Below are 25,288 nucleotides of genomic sequence, written 5' to 3'. Positions count from 1 at the left end.
AGGCAAATTGTGGTCCCCACAAGCTCCTTCTAACCTGTCTCTCTGCAGTTCTTCTGCAATCATTCCTCTACTTATCAATCATCCTCACAGCCAAGATCAATGGGCTTCTCAGTGGCCTAGGAGTACTCTTATCTTTGCCACCGAGAGATGGAAAGTGGCTCCTACGTTTTTGTGACAGAACAGTGTGAAGCAAATTTATATACAACAGTGAGAACAATTTTAGAATTACTTTCTCCCTTCTTCCCTCCCAAAGCATAAAACACTTAATGTTTTCTTGGTTAGGTGTGCTTGTGGTTGAGAAGCCACAAAGCAGAACTGGAGAATGTACATCAAGGAAAAAAAAAAAAACAACAAAAAACAAACAAAAATTCAGCAATCTTCTTTCCCGTGATATCCAATATTAACAGCAACCCCACCCCCACCTCCTTTCTTTGTTTTCCTGAGCTGGTCAGAAGAAAGAAGATGTCCGGGGTGGCACTGAATGACAATGAGAGGAAACAGAGTTTCCAAGGAAAAAGGGATGCAAGGATTTTTTTATTTTTTTTTTTTTTTTTTTTTCCCAGGAGGAAGAGGAAAACTTTGTCAATAAGGCAGGAGGAAAGCCAGGAATCTGCAGCAGGATTTCCAGAGGCAGATAGGATTAGACAAATATGGGGACATGACTACACTGAACACAGAGATAATAAAAATGCAAGACTCCACCTACAACATAAATTATGGTAGCTAAAGGGAGATCTGGAGATGTGTGACAGCTATTAACTGCTGTTGGCGCTCCTGCCTTCAGCTCCTTTTGTAGTTTGGATCTTTTCTTACCATCTTTGTCAAGCAACCTTCTCCTCATACTAAGACTAAGGAATGTGCAACCAGCAGAGTTAGCTGAGGAAGAAGTACGTCCAGAAACACATACTGTACTTCAGAAGTGATGGCAGGGGAAAAGAAGTGGCGCATCAATGACTTGTAGTTACATCAGCAAAGGGGTTGAACTCTGGGTTTCTCTATGCTTTGGATTTAGAGTCAGAGAATTTTCAGGCTGGAAGGGACCTCAGGGGATCTCCAGTCCAACCACCTACTCAAAGCAGGATCAACTCTGAATTCAGACCAAGTTGCTCAGTGCTAGAGATACTCTAGCTGAGTCCTGAAAACGTCCAAGAGTGGAGACCCCATCCTCTCTGAGCAGCGAGTTTCTGTTCATCATCATAAAAACCTTTCTTTACATCCTGTCTGAGCTTCCTCTGGTTTGATTTATGGTGACTATCTCTTGTTCTTACCTCAGTAAAGAGCATCTATTTTCTCCATAGCTCTCATGTAGGTACTGGGGACTGCTGTTGGGTCCCCTTGAAGCCATCCCTTCTCCAAGCTCAACAAGCCTACCTCCCTCAGCCTCTCCTCTTAGTACTCCAGTTCCTGGCCATCTCAATGACGTCCTCTGAACCTGTTCCAGTTTATTTCTTGTTACGAGTGCCTGAAACTGGATACGGAATTCCAAATGCAATCTAATAAGCACCAAATAAAAGGAAATAATCACTTTCCTTGATCTCCTGGCAATGCTCCTCTTCATATAGCCCAGTAAGCTATGAGTTTTTGTCACACCAGGGTGCACTGCTGGCTGATGTTTAACTACTGTCCAGTAGGATTCACAGGCCTTTTTCAGCATACATTCTACCCAGGCAGTCAGCCCTCAGCTTGCAAATTTGTTTGACATTCTCTGGTTTGTAATGACCCCTTATTTTTCAACAAATTATTTTATTCTTCAGCCCCTAGGTGTAGAAACTCTTGGGAAACAGGGAGAGATGAGAAGTTTACCTATTAATAAAATCTCATATATCTATACTTATTTCAGATCGACCTTTAGCTTTTTAATGCTTTCAGAGCACATTGTCTCTTGTAGCCCAGACACAAGCCTGCCCTTGCCACAAGGTCTCCCCTGCAGTTAGTACTATACTAGGAAGAAACAATTCTGAAGAATATTATTTGCATTATAACTAATCATGTCTAGGCAGATCTAGAGCAGTATGCTCAGTCCCATGGCAGTGGAAGGTGCTTGCCAAGCACGGACACGTTCTTTCTAGTGTTTCTTGGAGACTAAACCCATGAAGATGAAACCTGTAGATAACTGAGATGGAATTCTGTTGGAGATTCAGACAAAATTAGGTGGCTATGATATGAATGTCTACACTGGAAAGATTTGTGAACATTTCTGTTAATGACTGAGAATACAAATCCTGCTGCTAACCCTGTAGACGCTACGAAGATTGACATCATGGTAATGAGAATGAAGTTGGGGCATATATGAAGTGCTTGACTGCCTGACAACTGGGATTTCTTCAAACAAAATGTGTTTTAATACACCAGGCTGACAGGTCGGTGTTGAGGAACAAGACGTGTGTGCAGTTCTTAAAAAAAAGAAGAGCAGTGAGTCTGCAAAGGAGCAGAGGCAACAGCAATGCACAGTGTGTAGTGAGGTCCAAGTGCAGAACTGCAGGGAAGGAGACTAATACAGCTCTTAGATGTACACTCCAGAGCAGTGTGAGTAGCAGTAAGGAGATGACTTGTATTTGTGTGCTGGGTTGGTCACACTGCAGCCCTGAAGGTAGTGCTATTATTTCCTCCTTCTCTTCAGCTAGAATCTTGAGTTAGAAATGCCTCCTCCTTCCTAAACTAAGACAGAAGAGGTATTCCTGAAGTTTGTATGCATAAATACCAAGTTAGAACAAGTCAATGTTTCATCCTGAGGCTAAAGAAAAGAGTAGGAAAATAATCTTCCTTTATCAAGTGTTTTCTCCTTCTTCGTTCTTTCCAGCCAGTAGTCTTCAGTGATGCACAAATTCAACGCTGCTCACAATGGATTCTTCCTCCTTGTCAAGCCCTATGCTGTGGGCTCTGTTCCTAGCACAGTCCATTCTCCTCCTGTGTTTGTGTTGCAGACCTCTCCAAGGTCTCTTTCTTTTTCATTCCTCCTCTGCTCAGCTCTTCTCCAGCTGCTCCAAGGGAAAACTGTCTCCCTCCTCCCAGCAGTTTCTGCAGCAGGCAGAACAGAGACCCAAGCAGCATTCTGTCCTCCTTCCAGGCACGCTTTTTTTAATAAAATATACTATGTGTAGTATTCAATCTACCAAAAAATTTGAGACAAGTTAAATAGACCACTTACAACCAGTGTCTAGAAGTTCCGTTGTGTTCTGGTTTCTTCCTAGACGAACAACATATCAGACTGCAGGTGGGTTGGAAGGTGAAATTGCTTGTCTTTAGATACAGGGTTCCTTTTGATCTTGGACTCAGTGAGTGCTTGTTCAAGATACCTTGTCTACATGGACATAAAGTCAGTCAAATCAAGGTAGGGACAAGTCATCTGCAGTGTGATATTGCAGGCATAACATTTTCTTTTTACGTTTCTTTTCAATTCTGTACACTTCATTCCTCCCTGTTTACTGAAATATGAACATTAATATTTTCATTCTTGTTTGTCTGGCACCTGTACTGCAAAAATCAATGTTCTTCTTAGGGAAATTATTCAGCAGGTATTAATGCTTCTTCATACCACTCCATACCCATTTTCTGTGTATTTTTTTTTCAACTGCAAATTGAAAACCAGGTTGAAAGTGTTACTGCTGCAATCACAGTTAAGTCTACTAAGTTCATAAAAGGAGAGAGAGAAAGAAAGAAATAATTGAATTACAATAATACAAATATGAATGCATGAAGTGCTGAATGCAAAATTAAGTAGGGTGTTGAGTGTCTGTGTGGGGAAATCAAACTAGCATTGTATTAAAGCAGTTTGCCTCTGTCATGTAAATGGCACGAGGTGGTAGAAAGAGCAACAAGAGAAAAGCGTAAGCTGTAGTTCTTCCAACACAAATAAATTTCTTTCAGAGCTTACTGAAGCAACTGTGGATCTTTGATCTGCTTCCATGAGAAACTTCTTCTTCAAGCATAACATGCTTCCACTTCAGCATGACACCAGCAATAAGCAATTCAACTAGAACATGTGGCTTAAAATAAAGAACACACATAGAGCAGGAATCTGGTATGCTTTTTTGTGAGAGTAGACAGTATCACACACTGAGTGAGGAGAAGAAGCCTTTCTTTGCTACCAAGGTGACAAATTTGAATCGTAGTGCTTGAGCTTTATTATTTTAAATTTTCTCTCAACTGAGAGGTGTTAACTACTACTCCTTACTAAGAGGAGAAATAGTAGTAGTAATACTGCAACTCTTTGTCCTCTGACCTTATTTATTAGGGAAAAACTATTGCTGGTATGCCTTCTCAGAAAACACAAGTGGTGTTCAAATCACTCAGACCTAAAGATGGTGTCTTAAATCTCTATATCTAGGATTTCCTGAACTGCTTTTTTCTTCCCAAGAGGGCACTCTGGGTTATAATCATCTTTTCAGGGAGACATGGCATTTGTCATAACGAGACCAAAAGGTTGGGATAAGTTCTTTATACAAACTTAAATAGACACACTGTACTCTAGGTAGCACAAAGAGTAAGCTAATCCATGCAAAATAAGAGTTATGTATATGCAATTTTTTCTCAGCATTTTCACTGAGATTTGGTCAGAAAGGAGATCAAGATAATTCTTTTCTCCCTGTTTCCACTCCACAATTCATTTCTGGTTCTTGTCTCTTCTCTGAGATGGCCAGAACCATTCTTTTTATAGGTTTCTAGTACATACTACACAGCCTCCCTACCCAGCCTCAATTCATGTCCTGCAATTCATGTATATAATCCAGATTTAGACTACCTTGCCTAGATCAGTGCTTGCACTTAATTCAAGATTAATCACTTGCATCTGAAAGGATGCATATCAATATGTCTATTAGTTTTAAACCTTCTGTTATGTGTGATAATGTCTCTGGCTATTGGGCATTTTTTTAGGCTCAATATGGAAGTTACAGAAAGAAAAGGGCACATTAAACCCCCCACCACTCCCTCTCTCTCTAAAAAAACCCTCTAACATATTGAAATGATGAATAAATCCTGACTACCACTGAACCTCTACTTTTTCCTTAGGCTTCCCAACTCAGTGAACTTCGTCAGTATCTATACCTGTACAATAATAAATGTCATACCAATGTAAGTTTAGTGGTCTTAGATCCTAGTGGGGTGTTGATCTGATAGATAATTAATATCACATGGAACGTACATAAAATACTTACTTTTTCAAATCAGCCTTAGACAGCAGTCCTTTGTTTCTAATAAGTAATAGAAATGTCTGAGCATGTAAAACCTGTGGATTTTGCAAACTTTTACAGATTTAGTGTTGGGTTTTTTCTTTCTCTCTCCCCTCCCCGCCCCCGCCCAAACCAGAACTTCAATTAAGAATCAAAACACAGCTTCCAGCTACTCATTAACCTGTTTAATTTCCTTAGTGGAAGTCAGAATAAAGAAAAAAAGAATTAGCACTAGTCAAAGAGAAAATTCCTGGTCATTCATCTAAATGTTTCTAATTTTAAAGCCTAGCTTGACCATTTAAAAGCTAGCAGACTGGAGTCAATTTGTTTCTATAAAAGGCACCTTTGGCTTTAGTGACTGAAAATGAATGATGAAACAATTACTCTCCTAGACTACAAAACACTTATTTATAAACAAAACCCAAAGTATAGTACATTAGCACTAATGACTAAGTAATTAATTGCTACCAGCACAAAGTGCTGAGAGAGGTTTACATTGAGAAACATTATTATCAAATATTTCAGCTTTTTTTCCTAATTTTGGAATTATTGTGTGACCTGCTGTCTTCTGTATTTCACACAAGTTGAAATAGTATAGCAACAAGTTAATGAAATGCGTTGTTTGACATTGGTGATGGAGAACTTCATTACAACAGTGCTCCATAGGTCTGTAGTACATACAGCTAATGGAGGGGTAATTATATAGCAAGCTAGAGAGAGTAATCCCCGTTCTTCTCTAGCGCACCTGTGTGACACGTTTCTCCACTCACAGTTCCCTCTCCCTACTTTCCCTTCTCCTTGGCTCCTCTCAGGTCATGAGCATCTAGTTCCCAATGAGATTTTGGAACTGCAGCCAGCCTACTGTCTTTTCTAACTGAGGTGGCATTTGGCAGTTACCACCCTCTTCAGGTACCTGGGCTACTACATACAGCCTTCTTTACCAAGGCAAACAAAATAAGCCCATCCTCCTTGATGGCACAGCCTACTGAGAGGAAGCAGACATTGCTGATCAAGCCAGTCTTCAGTGTAGGGAAATGAAATACAGAAATTTCTTGGTTGTTATGTTCCTTTGAATGTTAAGAACCCTATTGGCAGTAGTGGGTTCAAGAAGGCAGCAAAAACCCCATCTGGGAATGCCCAGGTCTTCTCTGGCATGTAGATAAATGTAGATAAGTATGTAGGCGAAAGAACATTGGTGTGTGGAGCCTGGAACTGATGGAGAAATGTTTGAATAAGTAAAGTGGTATAAGGGGGAAGCCCTTAAGAATACTACAATTTGGTTCATCAGACTAAATTGACAGAAGAGGAGGAAGATCAGAACACCAACTTTGCTGGCACATCCATACGCAGGATAAACCTCTGGTAACAGCTGGTTTTCTTTCACTAAGTACCAGCAATGTGTTTGCAGTTTACTTGTTATGCCATAGAAAAGCTCATTCTGGAGTATGGTGAGGAAAGCAAATTAAGGTCTTCATTGTCACTGTCTGCCTGTCTCAAGAAGCGATTGACTATGACCAATATGGTATTTTGGGAACAGCAAAGGAACATCCTGGACTGTGCTGAACAGAATCTTGTGTTTCTTTATTAATAAAAACAAGAAGTGACTTTGCCGAACTCTGCTCTCCTTTTTTATTAATTACTATTATTTACTGTTTGGCACAGTACGTAATAGGGAGAAAAGCACTTACTTTGCTTAAATGAGTTCAGAATTGTATTATCTTGTGTGGTAAGAAAGAAAGCAGGACACTGAAAGTATGTAATTAACTTGTACCATGAATGATGTGGCGGAAAACAAAGGCCAGTGTAGAGCTAATGTGATGGATGCAAAATAATGTGTTCTCATGCACAGCATTCTGGAGGCGTACATTATTCCCACCATTTATTGTGTTTCCTGAGTCATGGAGTTATTTGGAAAATAATTTGAACCAAAACAAAAACAGAGTCTAAACAGTATGCTTTTGTGCAGGAAAGAAATCTCAGTAAAAAGGCAAATAGTGTTACCTCCGCCCCCCTTCTTTGTCTAGCAATGCAAAGAACATTATATGTGAAGGAGCACGGCATAGCAAATAGCCCATTTGCAGCTTAACTGCTTGACAGTCCCAGGAGAAACTTTGGAGCCATCAACAAAATTGTGCTGGCTGCATCCCATTGGTTTGCTTTAGTCCAGTCACTTTGTATTAGCAATGTCACTCACTGTATTGCAGCAGGACAGACAAAGCATGATGTTTTGTGTCATGTGAAGGAGCTGAAAGAAAATGTTCCCTGAAAACAGTGGTGATTTTGTCTTTTCTTTAAATATCTCAAGCCAAAATATCTTCCGCATATATAGCTTTTTTTTTTTTTTTTTTCCTGAGGAATCCCGTGGCAATTGTCAACTCTGCCTTGTGAAGGAATCGCTTCACTCATCCATTTAATGCAGCAACCTCTGGGATGGAGAGTGACAGACAACAGGCAGCAACAACACAGGAGTTGGAGAAGGAACTCTGGGACGGGGACACCAGAGAAACTCTCTACAAAGCACTTCCTACAGAGCACTTCAAAATAGCCTGGAATAAGTAAGAGTTTTTCCTTTTCTAACCCCTATCCAAAGGGAGGAACTCACTCTGCAGCATCTTGGAATGGGAAGACCCAATCAGTTATATATACAGCCAAAATGTTTTAAACCCTAAGCTTGTAACATCTAGGCCTCAACATAATATCTTCTGAATAATTAAAAAAAAACCAAAACAACCAAGCCCAAACACATTCAGATGGGAGTACTTGTGGAGAACATTTTTAAACCCTAAGCAATTAAATATTGACAATTAAAATAAAAGTAAGTTTAGTTGTCTAAACATATTAGTACCACAGGAGATACCCTGGGGTATCAAAGACGTCTTCATTTGACTCACAAATGTGACACTCTAACTTAATAAGCACTGAATATCTACTTTAAAGTTATTGAATTGAGCCACTATATATACCACCAGAGGTCCAGAAGAAACATCAGCCTTTTCTGAATTTCATATAATGTATTTTTGTTGTCTAAGTGTGGTTTTCGTTGTGTAACTTTAGACATTACAGGTTTAGTCATTTCACCTTGTCACAGAAAGTGGAGTCATGGAGAAATTTAACTGGGCATTGCATCTATCAGGCAATCCATCACAAAATGACAAAGTAGTTCTTTTTTCAGAAGCTCATTCTTGTTCTAGATATACATATGCCCTCTTAAGCTCATTGTAGAAAACTGGTTTTGTGAGCACCATCACATCTTAAATGCCATCTTAGTTGCCTTTATCAATAGCAGGAAGAAAGGAGGGTATTATTTAGACATTCATATATTAGTTAGTGTTAATTCTTTTTTACCCTCTGTTTTATTTAATTGACTGTTGAGGAAACCTAAGCAATCAACACAGATGTAGAAACTTGGATTGCAGAGATCTTCATTTGGTCAGATGAGTCCTGCCCTCTGCATAAAGATAAGTAGTAGGGCAGAAGCAAGTCTTTCATCTGGTAATTTCCTGAACAGAAAGCAACTTCCTTCTGTGTACACATCGCACTGCACAGAGGATATTTATTTATTTATTTATTTATTTATTCATTTATTTAGTGGGAACTCTTTCAGCATTCAAAATTAAAGTGGAACCAGCAAACATTTTATAGAATAGAATAGAACAGAACAGAATAGACTAGACTAGATTATTTCAGTTGGAAGGGACCTATGATGATCATCTAGTCCAACTGACCAGTTTAGGGCTGACCAAGTTAAAGCATGTTATTAAGGGCATTGTCCAAATGCCTCTTAAACACTGACAGGCTTGGGGCATCGACCACTGCTCTAGGAAGCCTGTTCCAGTGTTTGACCACACTGTCAGTAAAGAAATGCTTCCTAATGTCCAGTCTAAACCTCCCCTGGTACATCTTTGACCCATTCCCATGCGTCCTATCACTGGATACCAGGGAGAAGAGATCGGCACCTCCCTTTCCACTTCTCCTCAAGAAGCTGTAGAGAGCAATGAGGTCACCCCTCAGCCTCCTCTTCTGCAAACCAGACAAACCCAAAATCCTGAATTGCTCTTCGTAGGACATTCCTTCCAGCCCTGTCGCCAGCACTGTTGCCCTCCTCTGGCCACATTCAAGGACTTTCACCTCCTCCTTGCACTGTGGGACCCAGAACTACGCACACAGTACTCAAGTTGAGGCCACATCAGCGCTGAATACAGGGGGATAATCCCCTCTTTTGACCAGATGGTTTTACTGTGTTTGAGTACATCTTCATTAATGATATGGAAGATGGGGCAGAGTGTACCCGCAGCAAGTTTGCAGATGACACCAAACTGGGAGAAGTGGCTGATAGCCCAGAAGGCTGTGTTGCCATCCAGAGGAACCTCGACAGGCTCGAGAAACAATCTGACAGGAACCTTATACAGTTCACCAAGAAATGCAAAGTCCTGCATCTGGGGAAGAGCAGGTCCATGCACCACTATATACTGGGGTCCACGCAGCTGGAAAGCAGCTTGGCAGAGAAGGACCTGGGTGTCGTGGTGGACACCAGGTTGAACATGAGGCAGCAATGTGTCCTTGCTGCAAAGAGAGTGAATGGAATCCAGGGCTGCATTAGGAGGAGTGTGGCCAGCAGGTCGAGGGAGGTGATTCTTCCCCTTTATTCAGCACTGGTGAGGAGTACTGTGTCCAGTTTTGGGCTCCTTAGTATAGGAGAGATATGGACAGAGTGGAGAGAGTCCAGCGAAGGACCATCAAGCGATCACTCAGGGACTGGAACACCGGACATGAGGAAAGGCTGAGAGAGCTGGGACTGTTCAGCCTGGAGAAGAGAAGGCTCAGGGGTGAATCTTGTAAATGTGCATCAATACCTGAAGGGAGGGTGCGAAAAGGACAGAGCCAGGCTCTTTTCAGTGGTGCCCTGTGACAGGACCAGCAGCAATGGGTGCAAACTGAAACACAGGAGGTTCCCTCTGAACATCAGGTGTGAGAGACTGAAAGCCCTAACGTCTCAAACACTGTGGTGGGGCAAGTTCTGCTTAAGGATGAATTCTGCATAACAAGGAACTCTGCCTAGCAAGGAACTACAGGTGAAAAGAAGCCGATCAGCACCCATCAGCAACAGGAGGGGGAGAGCATGGGGGAGGGTGCACAGCTCCCAGGTCTGATGTGCTGTCCTGATAATGCTGAACAGGACAGCTCACCATGTACAGCCAAAGATCACATCTGCAGGAAAGGGGAAGTTACTCCCCAAATGACCCCCAAGCCCACCGACCCATTTCCCAAAGGCTCACAAACCACTCATGACACTTAACTAGCCTAATGAGTTTGAGCGCCCGCCCAAAGGAGGGGCAAGGACAATAAAAGGGCGCAAACTGAAGCCCCAGGTGCATGCACCCACCCGAACTGGACCTCTCAGCTGACTGGACCCACGCTGGACCCAGGACCAGTGAAGTCTTTCTCTTTTCCTTTTTTCTTTCTCTGTCTTGTTCCTTTTCCATAATCCCTACACCTCATTTGTTTCAAGACATAGACCACTGACCAAGTCTGGGACTAGGAGTGGATCTGGCTGCCCATTGGGCCCTTCTCTGAGGAGTCTAGAAGGCAAGGGGGTCTGCTCTGAACCTCCTGACCCAACGGGAGGGATCTCCTCATTCCCTGAATTGGTGTATATGGTTACCACAGGTTACACGGGTCACTGCGGTATCTCCGTGCCAATTCTTGTTGTGAGAGACCCCGTCACCTACTGTTACACCTTCCAAATTCAGCTTGGTCCTGTCATGAGAAAAAAACCTTTAACTGATCGTTTGGTGTCGTTTCACCTTAATTTAGCCCAAAGGAATTCTGAATTCAACATGACTCCCTGGTCTGTCCAGCCCGGGTCGTGACAATGAGGAAAGACTTTTTTTACTGTAAGGATGACTAAGCACCGGCACAGGTTGCTCAGAGAGGTTGTAGAGTCGTTGTCTTTGGAAATATTCAAAAGTCATCCAGAAACAGTCCTGGGCATCTGGCTGCAGGTAGCCCTGCTTGAGCAGGGGGGTTGGACCAGGAGACCTCCAAATGTTCCTTCCAACCTCAATCATTCTGTGGTTCTGTGATTCTATGAAAATTAACTTCTCAGATCAAGGGAGACTTTAAGTCTGATAAACTCCTTCCTTCCTCACACCCCTTATCTGTATATGCCCATTTCCTCATGTGAATGGTGACTACATATAAAGTTTCCAATTTCATTATTAAAAACAATGTTGTTTTAAAAACATTAAAAAGCAGTCAGAAAATATTCTTCAGACACCGATAGGAATCTCCAGAGTGTATGTGACCCACAAGACCCACACCAAAAAAAGTAAAAAGCTACAACATGCCCATCTAATTACTGAAATACTCTGGGGTCCTATCAACATACCAAGTATAAACAACAGTGAGAACTGGAGCCATTCAAAATGAGAAGCAGCTAATTTATGAGGATACAAGACATATAGAAGAGAAAAACAGAGGGATAGTTCTCTTTCTCTCCTTTCTTTCCTCTTTTATAAAAATTACAATAATGTTGTAGCTGCCTTATCTGTAAAGACACGTGAGGTGGAGCTGAGATTGCCCTGCACTGGTTTCTTCTCTCCAATTCTTACTCAACAACTTTTTTTTTTTTTTTTTTTTCCTGAGACCAGAGGTTCTTGCTTTTACCATGTTATAATAAATAAAATCCAAGCCCCCAAACGGAAAGGGTGTGTCTTTCCTGTCATATTAGATTTGTGCCATGGAAGACACTACTTTGGTAAATAGAGGCAGTTCTGTGCAACAACTATTACAACTTTCACATGGAATCCTTATCAAAACATCCCCTCAGGAGAAAAACAAACAAAACAAACAAAACAAAACTTAACAAAGTAAACTCCCCACAAAATAAACAGGAGATTTCCACCCCCACTCCAGATTTTGTTTACATTTTTCATTTGCAACAGAAAGTAGAAGAAAAGCAAAGGAGAAATTCTGACAAGGCCATTAACATTATGTGCCCATTTTCTGGGTGCAAAAGCTGGCAGTTTGGGACCATGTTTTCCCAGTCCTTCCCTCTGACATAGTAAAGGTCTGACAGTCTTTGCAGGCAACAGCCAACAGGTAGTCAGCAGCAGGGTCCTGCTAAAAGTGGTCTCTCATTTGTGCTAGAAGTCCCAGAAGCAATCCCAGTTCCTTCCTCCTCCTCTGCCTGTGCCACCTTTGGCCCTTTCTGAAACCTGTTTTCCAGCGCCTGGGCATGGACAACCTATCCAGTTTTGAAAACTGATGCTGAAGACCAGTGCCCCTTGCTTTGAACAGCTCTAACAACCGTGTACCCCTTTCTCTGTCACTACACATAAGTCATTTGCCTTCAAAACTCTTCAGAGTGTGTCTACGCCTATATGTCATCATTCATCTGGTATTGTAAGGACTTTTGCAGTTCATACTGTACAACCTGCTTTATTTTCCACTTAGCTTTCCAGAGAAGCAATCCAGTGCTTTCCCCCATAGTCCACCTCAGGCTGTCGGTCAGCCGATGAGGTAAACCTCAGCAAAGTCAATCAATTTAGTTTATTGTGGGGCTATTTGAAGTGAAAGAGGCACTGTGCTCAGACAGCCCATTTCTTACAAGCACGTTCGGAGGGCAGCACAAACCTTTAATGCGTGACAGAAAATACAGGACAATGCATCCAGATTTCTTTTGCTTGTTATGGCCTTAACCACTTCCTTGGGGAAAACACAAAAGGCTGCACTCAGGATTTAATGGTCAGGCCTGAAAATGTGTACAGAGACATGTAGTCTCTTGCCTTCCTTGGTACCACTTAGCAAATACTTAGCCCTTACAACCTAGATGGAGGTTTTCAGCACCAGCATTTCACAAAAGGATGAATTGTAGTCAGACTGGTGATTTGGATTGCTGTAAGAAGCTGAGTAAAATTAAAGTTTGAAGACCCTCTCTCTCTTTCTGATAAAAATGTATATTATCTATATAAAGATCAGTGATCCAGACAGTTCATTTTCCTCCCTTTCTCATTAATAAATACTTGGAATGAGACATTCTCAAAACCTCAAACACAAAGAAACTTACTGTCTGTCAATTCCTATATATTAGAACAGTTTTTAATCTCTTTCTTTTAATACTTCTCTTGCATTTGTAGAAGCAAACATGGAGTGTAATCTTGAGAAAAAAAGAGCCTTTGCCTTAAGGATTGGGTTTGGGCTGCTTGCTAATGCTACTTTGCATTTGCTTCATTACCAGCAGGGCTCAAATTGGGTCACAGACTGCATGTCAGTACAGTTCACTGTTGGCACTGTGTGTCTAGCTGCTTTTTTTTCTTCATCACCATCTATTCACACCTTTCCCTCTCCTCTCAGTAGCTGGGCAACAAAGCAAAAAAGCTACACAGAGATGTGCAGGGGGGCAAAACATTCTTTCCCCAATTAGGTTGCCTCCAAGCCTTATAATGAATATGTGTCCAGACCAGCAGACTGGCATCTTGTTTTGACAAAGCTTTGAACATCTAATAATAGATGAGTTAAATGAACTGACTTCTTCTGTAACTAGGGAAGGACTGATTTCCTCAGAAGGGTATTCTAAAAGGAACCTGGAGTGACTAGACTCTGCACTTATGTTCCTCAGTTATGTAAAAAATAATAAAAAGTAGATTGGAAGGAACCTCTGGAGGTGTCTGGCCCAACTCCTCCATCAAAGCAAAAGTTAACTCCAAAATTAAGTCAAGTCAGGTTGCAGACAATGTTGTCCAGTCTGGGTCTAAAAATCTCCAAAGATGGAGATACTACAGATTCTCAGGGCAACCTTTTCCCATACTTCATCACTCTCCTGGGGGCAAATGTTTTCCTCATTTCCAAGCAGAATTTTCTTTCTTTAAGTTTGTGACCGCTGCCTCTAGTCCCCCCAATACCTCTAAGAAGAGCTTGGATCTGTCTTCTTTAAAAGCTGCTTTTATGTAATGATGGGACCCCTTACAGCCACCTTTACCCTTCTCTTCTCTAGGCTGAATAATTCCATTTCCTTCATTCTGTCTTTATATGCTATGGGCTGTAGGTCCCTGATCATCTTAGTGGCCCTCCACTGGACTGTCACTGGCTTGTTCACAAAAGTAACAATAATCAGTAGCATGAGATCACTCCAAAGGTATCGGCACTATTCATCAACTCCCATATGTGCAGGCAAGTTCAATGGTACATGGGGAAATTAGGATTTGCCACTGTAGAGTTTCTTCCTTTTCTAAACTATGGCTCAGTACTGAATAAATTCTGCGAAGATCACTGCTTTTCAGAATCACACTAGGTCAGTCTTGCCAAGATCATTGAGTTCATCCTCCAGCAAAACGATACCTTAAAATTTACAAAATTATTCTTGCTAAAACCAAAACAAATTCTGGCCAAAAACTAAAGAACCTGCTTTAAGAAGAACTTCAAAATGCAACTGAGCTAGAGAACGCTAAATGTTGACTTTTGCATATATCCCTTATGTATATCTAATTAATTTTTCACCATAAGTATACCTGTATAGCCAAACAGACAGTAGTAAGAATGCAAAGGATGTATAATCAGGAAAAATCTCTACATCTGCACAAGAATTATCTAATTGCCTCTAAAGAAATGCAGAGGAACCCCCTCACAACAGATGATGCAAAGCAGGTCAAGTATGACCTAGCTAACTCTTTTCCATCCAGGGTTTAATCTTGAAAATCATGGTTATCCAAACAAGCTTTACTTATCCATCCTGTTCCACTGCATTTAATAGACTTAAATGCATGGTAATGAGTCAATACAGGAATACAGGTTGTGATACTCAAGCGTCAGTTAAGATTGGAATTAATTCCTCAGTAAAATCAAACAACATTATTTTATAATAGAAATAGAATCACTCGTGAAGGAAAGTGCATTGCAAAAAAAGGAAGGCTAAACGAAATATCCAGTTCTACATATTTTGACTTCTCATGTTAGTGAAGGAGTTTGTCTCGTGTGTGTATATATATACACACATAAAAATATATTTTTTTATTTATAAAGTATAAAATAGAAGAAGTATACTGGCAACTTTTAAAAATACTTTGGAAGGAAAGTAATATGCAATGAGTTTTATTTCTTTATATGTATTGCGAGTAGTGATTATCAGCATTTTTTTATTGTTTACACATGGGAGAATAGTTTTACATACAATTTTGAGTTATACACATGCAGACATGTCCTGACATAGACATGCACACATGTAAAGACAGACTCCACCAAAGAACTGAATAAATTTCATTCTCTCTCCCTCTTTTTTTGGATTTCAATGTCAACAAATAGAAACTCAATTATTAGTATGCAGACAAATTTCCCTAAATTACTCCTTTAGCCATTTTTATGACAATGCTGACAGTGTTATTACTGAGTAGAAGAGAACACCCTGCTGAACAGTATTTTCCTGCTTTTAGTACGAAACAAAGACAAAAGCTAGAAGAAAAAAAAAAATAGAGCTTTTTTGTATTTCTCTTTTGGTGATGTGCCTTTTATGCAAATATCTCATAGTTTTCTACAGTAATGGTACCATTAAATGCCTTGAGATTATTTGTAAGAGAAAAGTGTTACCTTGAGATTAAGACATAAAGTACTAAGTGCATTTTTAGGAACAGAGAAGATTTCTCTGTAAAGAAGTTAATGTTCCAAAGAAAGCTTTGTTTATTCGAAAGGTTTTATGGTTGTGCTGTTTTCTTCACTTAGCACCTTAATTCTCACGAACCATACGGCTGTCCAGATGTTTAAAATAAAAAGCCCATTTGGGTATTATCAGAGATTACTGAGAAAAGATATACAGACATGATGTTTAGCTATGCAACATAAATTCTCAGAGTATGTAGTACCCAATAAACACCATATCCTAGATCTGATGAAACTGAACCCATCAATCATAAAAACTAGACAAAGGTCTCATAATAAAATTTACCTCTAGCCAGATGCCATCTGAAAAGAATCTACTAGCCAGGATGAAAATCCTTTTTTCTTTTTCTTTTTTTTCTCTTCTTCTCACCAAGTTATTATTGGGAAATGTGTTTACCAGGGGTGAATATATTTCTGCCCAACCCAGATGCACTTTTCAGATGTTCTTGTTGCTCGTAATGCCTAGAGAATAGGGTTGCCTAACATCTAAAATACATACATTCTCCTTATTGCCTGAATCTTTCATCTCCTCTCCTCCGGGGTTGCCTAATATGCTCACCAAGCTATTATTGTTTTGCTTCAGATAGCTTGGCCCACTTGCCGAGTTTCATTTGCTGTCACACAGTCACAAATTACAGCATTTACTTCACGCTACCTCCATTCCAAAGTATCAGTTTGCGCTTGCTGAACTGGAGAACATGATGATGGATCAAGGCGCATTTGCGCTAATCCATCGCAAGTTGATTGTCCAAAGAATGCAGCTCAGTAGTAGTCTGTGGCATTTCCTTTCCATTTAATTTCCTTACGCTGTTTTCTAGTAATTTTTTGCTATCCTAGGCTTTGTTTCAGTCACAGCAGTTTGCTCTCACTTTTCTTCCTTGGCTTTTGACAGATCATAAAAAATAAGTAAAGAAAAAAAAAAGGAAAACAGAAAAGTGATTTTCGTTTTTTTTTTTTAACTTGTTTTTTACCTTCATAAACAAATCTTTAAAGCTAGCCATATTTTCTGCAGGTGCAAATCACTCTAGCTCCACTGTGCATACCATTTTATGCCAGCTGAGGCTGTAATACAATACTTCTAAAATGCCAGTGATGTAGCTGTTGTCTAGACTTCGGTTTCAGCTGTAGACTCACATCTCCTAAAGGAATCAATTGCACCATGTTATCTATATTCACTGACAAATTGCATCTTCTGCTTCAAATCCTTTCAAAAATATTTGCTCCTAAATGTACGAGGATTCAACATTAGAGTGGGCAGTGAACGTGCATTACATGGAAATTGATTAGCACGGGTTCGAAGAACAGTTCAGTTGGTAAATCCTGAAGGAATTGGTTGGCATTTATCTTTTACTTTATATGTTTCATTAGTGGTTCAGAGTCTGGATTATGGACCACGTCCCCACTATTGTAGCTGCTGTGTCTGCACAGAACAAGTCCTCCCTTCTTGAAGAGCTCGTTTTTAATGCTAATTTAACATTAGGATTCTTCAGTCAAATTCATCCATATAAGAAAATTGAAAAGCTTTAGTTCCATATTCTTTTCATTAAAACCAAAAGAAGAACAAAAAATTTAATGACATAGTTTACAAAATATGGGCATGGTGATTTTAGTTTATCAAAACTACTTCAAATTTGGTGTTGTCCCAATGGGTAATATAGCATAACTGTCACTGCAGTGAAAGTTTTAGCTTAGATTTCCTTAGTGTTGCCTGTTCAAAATACTGATGTTCAGTTTGTGATGCCATTTTTTCCATGTGTTTGATTTGCATTGGGGGTCAATTCCTCAAAGCAGTGCACAGACTTACTTGCATGTTTCTCTCTGATCCTCCAAAGAAAATCCATTGCTGTTTTGCAGAAAGTGCCTGCGTTGCTTCTCTCAATAATTCTTAGAAAGTCTAAACTGATGTGCTTATTAAAGAATATGAATGGAGTAGAACTAACTTCTCATAAGGAAGACTTGCATGACAAAAGCTTGTGAGTTTGAGCCTTAAAGTAGCAAGGTCACCACTTCATCATGCCAGCATTCAAAGTTATTTATTTAGCTAGAGTCCCTTATACTATCACATATAACTTAGGACTTTACGTTTGGCTTACATTTCCTGAGGTGTACCTTGGCAATATGAAGGATGTAAGAAGGGCCAGTCTTTCTGCTGGCAGGATAGGGCTAGTTTGGATTTGCTAGACTTTCTTTTGTATCCTATCTCACTGAAGCATTTATACTGGCTTCTACAGAAATATCTTGCCAAGCCGAGCTGATCAAGGATTGCAGTTATTGTTTTTAATTAATAACAATCATAAGAATGTGTAGTTTTACCAGTTAAAATGTTTTGGGGTTTGGTTTTTACCTCTTTTACAAGTGCCAATAATTATAAAGTTATCCACTGTACTGAAAAAAGGAGAATTGATTCTTAGAATAATTTTTTTAATTGGAGGATAGGTTGATAGAACTACATTATGAATTATGACCTAAAAAGAAGTTTAAGTTTCTAGACATGAAGAAGCAGACAAAATCAATAGAAATGGTTTTCTTTCTTTTGAGCAAAGTTAAACTACATACACAAAAATAGCAGGATGTGGGGTTTGATTAGTAGAGAAATTAGTTGCCTCTTCAAATTAATTGGAATTTTACCTCCATTTGAGTTTATAAAGAAACAATCTCAGCACTGAATGAAAAAAACAAACACTTTAACAAACTTTAAAACTTCCTGAGCCTTTGAATGCTGTGTGATTGACAGTGTAGTAGATACCGAGTGCTAGAGCCCACCATATACATACAGGACACACAAGGCCAAATTTCTCTGTTTCTCTTACCAAAATTCACCCCGTCATCAGAAGGAGCATGATGACATCTCAGAAAAGCATTCAGACCACAGGAGATCTAAACTGACTTCTGTAAAGCCTTGTTCACTGCATCGACTACAGAGAAAGTGTACAGTAATTATAGCACTAATTTAGTCTTGTCGGCTAACAAGATTTCAGTGAAATGAATCTGGGCCTCTATGTCTAAAACCTGCAGTGCTCACACACAAAGCTGTGCCTGGTTTTGGTGACCAGTGGACAGGTACTGTGGGAGTATTATAGATCTGCAAAGTCACAGGTGGTCTGGGGAAGATGAATAGGGAATTTACCCATTTCTGTCCTGTATTTCTGTCCTGATAGGGCGGTCATATTTGATATCCAGCTCATTCTGCTTCATCAGGATCCTTCCTGGAGGAGCGTGGTCCATTAAAGATTCCCAGAGAAAGCCTCACACAAGGCAAAAGTTTGGGACATCATCAATTTCTTCTCTCCACCTTAAGCTTTTCTTCCATAATGACTCTCCCATGAGGTGGGACAGTGCAGGTTGATATCTACCTGTACATGTAAAGATTCAGTCCTACTTCTCTCATTTTCCAAGTAAGCTACTTCAACTGTCTAGATGTGGAATAGAGTGGGAGAATGAGGGAATTTGTGCATTTGTCATTCTTTACTCCCTCCTGAGGAAAGTAATCTACTAGATAGCAAAATAATTTGAGATTCATGAAACCCGGCAGAGCACAAGTGGGAGCATAAGTCTGTAGCCTAGTGATTAGGACCCCCTGGAGACCTAATTTACTCTTCCAACAATACTATTGCATGTAAAAACTGTTACAGAATAAACCACAGAATATTCACTTCTTTTTCACTCTGATGCAAAATATTCAAGTGTGATCTCCTTTCATAGGAATGATATTCTGAGCAGACAATAGCCATGTACACAGATGATTTAACAAGAATGGGGTCTAACATAATGGTTTGTAGCAATATATTCTGGTAGTTGTTAAAACCACTTTTGCTCATACAATGCTTTTTGTTTTCCAGTCGTGAAAAACCTGGTCCTGGACTCAAACCACAAAGCTATGGCTGATCTTGCCAAACACCTGAAAGTGAGCAAGTAGTAAGCAGATTCCCCAACCTGCTGAAGGTGCTAGGTTACCAAGACTTCCAAATATAAACCAGCAGCAGCTACAAAACCAAAAAAAATGCAAGTTAAATGTGACTTTTAAATCTTAAAGAAGGCTCCTTTAAAGTAAGTTCTCAAAATTAACATTTACTGTGAAATTCAACATTTCCTTTTCCAAGCAGCTAGCAGGGGCAGCTGGCAGACACAACAGTTTGCACAGCAATTTCTGTGCTTTGCTCTGAGATCTCCTGAGAACTTCTGGGGCTGTCAGAGGACTCCTGGGAGCATTTTAAATTCCAGGGTGCCAGCTGAGGCTGGGAAAGGGTAGCTACAGGAGGCCCTGATTTCCAGTAAGCTCTAATAACTTCTAAAGAACTCTGCCAACTATTCTTGATCTGAGGGTGCTTTGAACTTTTTTCCCACAGCTGATTCTTGGTTAGGGTATGTCAAACACCTTTTTGACAAGTGCTAGGAAGAGGTCCGTATAGCTGCTGGCCTTAGACTACAGGTCTCGGATGCAGCAGTTGGTACAGAAGGGGGCACAGAAAAGGTCAAAAGTCTGCTGTGGTCACTCTTTGCACACTCAGCAATGACAGTGATATGCAATGGGGCATGGTCCCTGGCACCCACTGGAGCAACTATACTGGTACATCAGAGACCTTGACTGAGATCCCAAGCGAGGATACAGGATTCTTTGGGGGTAGTCAAACACTGGTACAGGTTGTCCAGAGAGCTTATGGAGTCTCTGCCCTTGGAGTATCCAAAACCCAATGGAACACAGCCCTGAGCGACCTGTTCCAGCTGACTCTACTTTGAGCAGGGGTTTGGACTATACAATTTCCAGTGGCACCTTCCAACCTCACTGTCGTGGTTTAAACACAGACGGCAACAAAGCACCACGAAGCTGCTCGCTCCCCCTCCCCCCAGGCCACGGTGGGATGAGGAGAAAATATAAAGAAAAGCTCGTGGGTCAAGACAAGGAACAGGGAAGGATCACTCACCAGTTATGGTCACGGGAAAAAGACAGGCTCAATTTGGGGAAGAAACAAAATCAGTTTCATTTACTACAAATCAAATCAAACCAAGGATAATGAGAAGTAAAACCAAACCTTAGAACACCTTCCCCCCACCCCTCCCTCCTTCCTGCCTCAACTCCATTCCCGGTTCTCTCTTCCTCCTCCCCCTGGTGGTGGCGAATGAGGATTGGGGTCAGTTCATCACCCCTTGTCTCTGCCGCTCCTTCTTCCTCAGGGGCAGGACTCCTCACTCAGCCCCTGCTCCACCATGGGGTCCCTCCCACAGGAGACAGTTCTCCATGAACTTCTCCAACATGAGTCCTTTCCACGGGCTGCAGTTCTTCACAAACTGCTCCAGCGTGGGTCCCTTCCACAGGGTCACAAGTCCTGCCAGAAAACCTGCTCCATCATTGGCTCCTCTCTCCATGGAGCCACAAGTCCTGTCAGGACCCTGCTCCAGCACCAGCTTCCCAAAGGGTCGCAGACTCCTTCGGGCATCCCCCTGCTCCGGCGTGGGGTCCTCCCCGGGCTGCAGGTGGAGATCTGCTCCCCCGTGGACCTCCCTGGGCTGCAGGAGGACAGCCTGCCTCACCAGGGTCTTCATCACCACAGGCTGCAGGGGAATCTCTGCTCCGGCGCCTGGAGCATCTCCTCCCCTCCTTCTGCACTGACCGGGGGGCTGCAGGGCTGGTTCTCTTACATGTTCTCACTCCTTTCTCCAGCTGCAGTTTCTGTGCAGCAATTTTTTTTTCCTTCTTAAATCTGTTGTCCCAGAGGCACTGCCACCGTCGCTGATGGGCTTGCCCTTGGCCAGCGGCAGGTCCGTCCTGTAACCGGCTGGCATTGGCTCTGTCATACATGGGGGAAGCTTCTAGCAGCTTCTCACAGAAGCCACCCCTGTAACCCCCCCACTACAAAAACCTTTCCATGCAAATCCAGTACAAAAATTTAGGTTGGTATTTCTTATCCTGTCCTCCACGGATATTTCTTTCCTGTTTTCAGCAGCACATTACGTACTTAAAGACTTTTAACAGGTATGTTTCCAGCCTTTTCTTCTTTTGGCTGAATGGTTTCAGGTTTTTTCAATCTTTCCTAAAATATCACACTTTTCAGGTATGTGATCACTCTGACTCCTGTCCTCTGGCTTTTGTCCATAACTCTCTTGGGTATGTTGTTCTAGAATAGGCCTCCCCAGTGCTGAATAAATTGGAAGGGTAACGGAATATGGATTTGAAGGTTATACTACTGGTTTTACAGTCATGATGGAGGGAGGGGGTTGGAGGAGGATGACAGTGTTCACTTGTGGCCCACTATAACTTCTAAATACTTTTCTGTATAACGGCTGCTCAAGCAGCTGGTCCCCATTCTGAATTTTTACAGCTGATTATGCTTGTGAAGTGTTATACTTTGCATGAGTCCCTAATGAATTTCATCATCTTTTTTCCAACTGTATCTCCTGCGTCTCAGCATAATTTTGAATTCCAGTCTTGTTCTTGAGCTTCTTGAAGCTTGTTGTCACCTGCAGATTTAATAAGTACACTTTCTATTCCATCATCTGGGTCATTAACAGAAGTATTGAATAGCTCCAAAATGAAGGTAGATGCCTGTTGGATCCTGCCCAGCACTTGCCTCTGTTTTGACTATGAACCACTGACAAATAATCCCTGAGTGCAGCTTTCTAATTGTCTTTGCACCTACTCTGTGGTAGTTTCATCTAGCCCAGATTTCTCAGGCTTATTTTGGAAAATAACCTCTAAGCCTGTGTCAGAAGTCTTACCAAAGTCAAAATAGGACATTTCCAGCTTCTGCTTAATCTGCAAACCATCTCATAGAAGAAGTAAAAAAAAATAGTCGTTTTGACATGCTTTCTTTGTGACAAATCTTAACTAGCTGTTGCTCCTTGTTCTTTCATAGGTGCTTACAAAGATTTTGTTAGATTTTTTTTAGCTCTTTTTAACTGCACAAATCATGGTCACAAGCTAGTGCTTATCATTTCATATATTCTTTAACCAAAGCAATGTTGGCTTTTTAAAAATATGACAGGTGAGTAAAATTTGTCTTAAAATTATGTTGCAATACACATTATCTCCATGCTAATGATGCTTTAGTGTTTTTGTGGTGAGAGAGTGCTAGTCAAGAAAAATATCTAGATATATGCATAGAGATGCAAAACATCTTTTTATCTATGCATATATAGTACCTCAAAGAAATCTGCTTTGCAGAAATACAAATACCTTTTGGTCACAGAGTCCATCACTTAAAAAAAAAAAAAAAAAGCAGGTAATTGCACCTTAGACATCTATATGATAGAAGAAAAAGCTTTATGGTTACTTCAATTGCTAGTTACTCTAATCATGGAGACAGAATAGCATGAAGGAAGTGGGTATTCTTATTTTATGCAGATAGGTTTTTTTTATCTAAGTTTGGGTGCTAAGCTTTTAATACAGCCGGTGTAGAAAAGTAAGCTCTGAATCACCCCTGAGAGGTTCATAACTTAGGACTAAACTAGAAGTCCGGTCAGACAGTGTAATTAACCTCCATTGTTCCTTTTCTTCCATTGCCCACCAACATCATGCTGCCCTACCCTCAGCCAACTGCCCATCAACTTCAGTTTTCCATACCTTTCAGGTTACAAGGCTTGGATCTCTTAACCTTAATTTTACTATCGTGTACAAAATTGAATAGATCACAGTCTAAATCTCTGATTGTAATTCCCTTTGCTTTATTGTTACTACCACAAGTAGGATGAGGCTTAATAGTTTGTTCAAGCTTTCTTTTTTATCCAGATTTATGCTGGGTCTTGCTTGTTCAGGGAAATGAGAAGCTGGCAGCGGTTACTGCACTGCAGTTTAACCTATAACTGGTGGAAAGGAATGATCAAGTTTATAAATATTTCCAAGCATTATTTCCCACTGTTCTTTGCTGCTGTTCATATGACACTCAGCAGTGAAGCTCTTTAGGGGATCCTCATGGGATGCTCATTAGTGTTTTCTAATTGCTCCATGCAGAGGGAAATAACTGTACATGGCAGGACTCCACCATTGCTTTAGCCTGTTTAACTCATGAGGCCTTAAGTTGTAAGTGTCAAACCACAGAGAATGAACTAATGAGAAAAAGATTAGTGTAACAACCCTCTAATGTGTTATCAGGAAGGCCCATGCTAGTGCATTAGGCTGTCTTTTCCAAAACTAATTTCAGCATGTCTCTACTAAATATCTACTCTTTCCTGTCTTGATCTCCTTGCTCTGTCGTGCTAGGTTCAGCAACAGTCTGGTCTGCTCAAAACGGCCATATACATTGTGCTACCTGTCCCATCAGGGATTTGTCTCTGAACCAGCCAGAAGAATGCTTTAGGAATGGAAAGTACCAACCTCCTCTTATATGTTCAAGGCAGCAAACAGAAATAAATGTTGGAGAAAGAGAGGTGTAGGAGTTCAAAACGGAAAAAAAGCAACAGTGCCTACCTCACACCTACAAAATGCTGAAGAGGAACTGAAACAAAGAAGAAAACAATTGAAATGATTTTTAAAAAATCTCAGCATAACAAATGGATTTTTATTGAACTATACATCTAAGCACTTAAGATTTAAAAATTCTCTATGCTAATCTGTAAGAACTAATGAAGGGAAAAAAAGATAAATAAGGTTATTTAAGAGGACATGAGCCTTATTTTTTAATTTATTTTCCGATCATAATGAATAATGTTTATAATAATTCTGATAACAAACATAGATTGGAACAAATCCTTTTACTGAGGTCTAAATGCTAAAAGAAGCAAACTACATTATCTTCAATATATGATAGACAAAAAAAAAAAAAAAAAGCCCTGCACACCTAAGAAGTGTTGAAATTGAAAGCCAGAATATACACTCAGATTTTGCATAAAAAGCTGCTGCTTCCTCAGCTGATGCTAATGACATACTTAATACTAAGATTCAAGATATGCTATGTAAAAAGAGGGGGGTTTGAGTTCTCTGGTTAGGACTTTCTATTCTTCTCAGCAGTATAAATCTCCTTTTTTTCCTTTAATCCTTCTACTTTATGAAAACATGGTGCCTTCTTGTCATGGAGGAAGTTCCTGTGCAAGAGGATATGATGTATTTGTTGGCCTGTTGAGTCCATCTATGAATGGTTTAGAAAGAAGCAGTGGGCACCGTAATGGTTTTCTGCTGGATCAGGTGATTGGGATGGAGCCCAGCAGAACTGGGGTGGACACCCTTGGGTGTGATAACTTGACACCTGCATAGTTCAGATGTTCTAGACAATGCGGTGGAACAAGTCTTCCACCTAGAAGTATGCACTGCAAGGCTCCTCTTTCCTGTTGCAGAATATGACGTTACTCAGAGCATCTTTAAAGCATGACCCGAAGTCATAACTGTGAGAGAAAATGTGATGGGAATTAAAACTGCAGAGGTATTGTCAGAGTGTAAGAATTGGAGGTACAGGTAAAGATATAAGCATCTTCATGCTCTGGGGGCTTCAGAGCTTTTGTCTTTTGTTTGGTTGTTTTGGTTTTTCTTAAGTTACATA

Source organism: Accipiter gentilis, chromosome 2 (genome assembly GCF_929443795.1).
Source record: "Accipiter gentilis chromosome 2, bAccGen1.1, whole genome shotgun sequence".
Taxonomy (NCBI): domain Eukaryota; kingdom Metazoa; phylum Chordata; class Aves; order Accipitriformes; family Accipitridae; genus Astur; species Astur gentilis.
The sequence above is the reverse complement of the archived record's forward strand: the minus strand, read 5'-3'. Positions refer to the sequence as shown.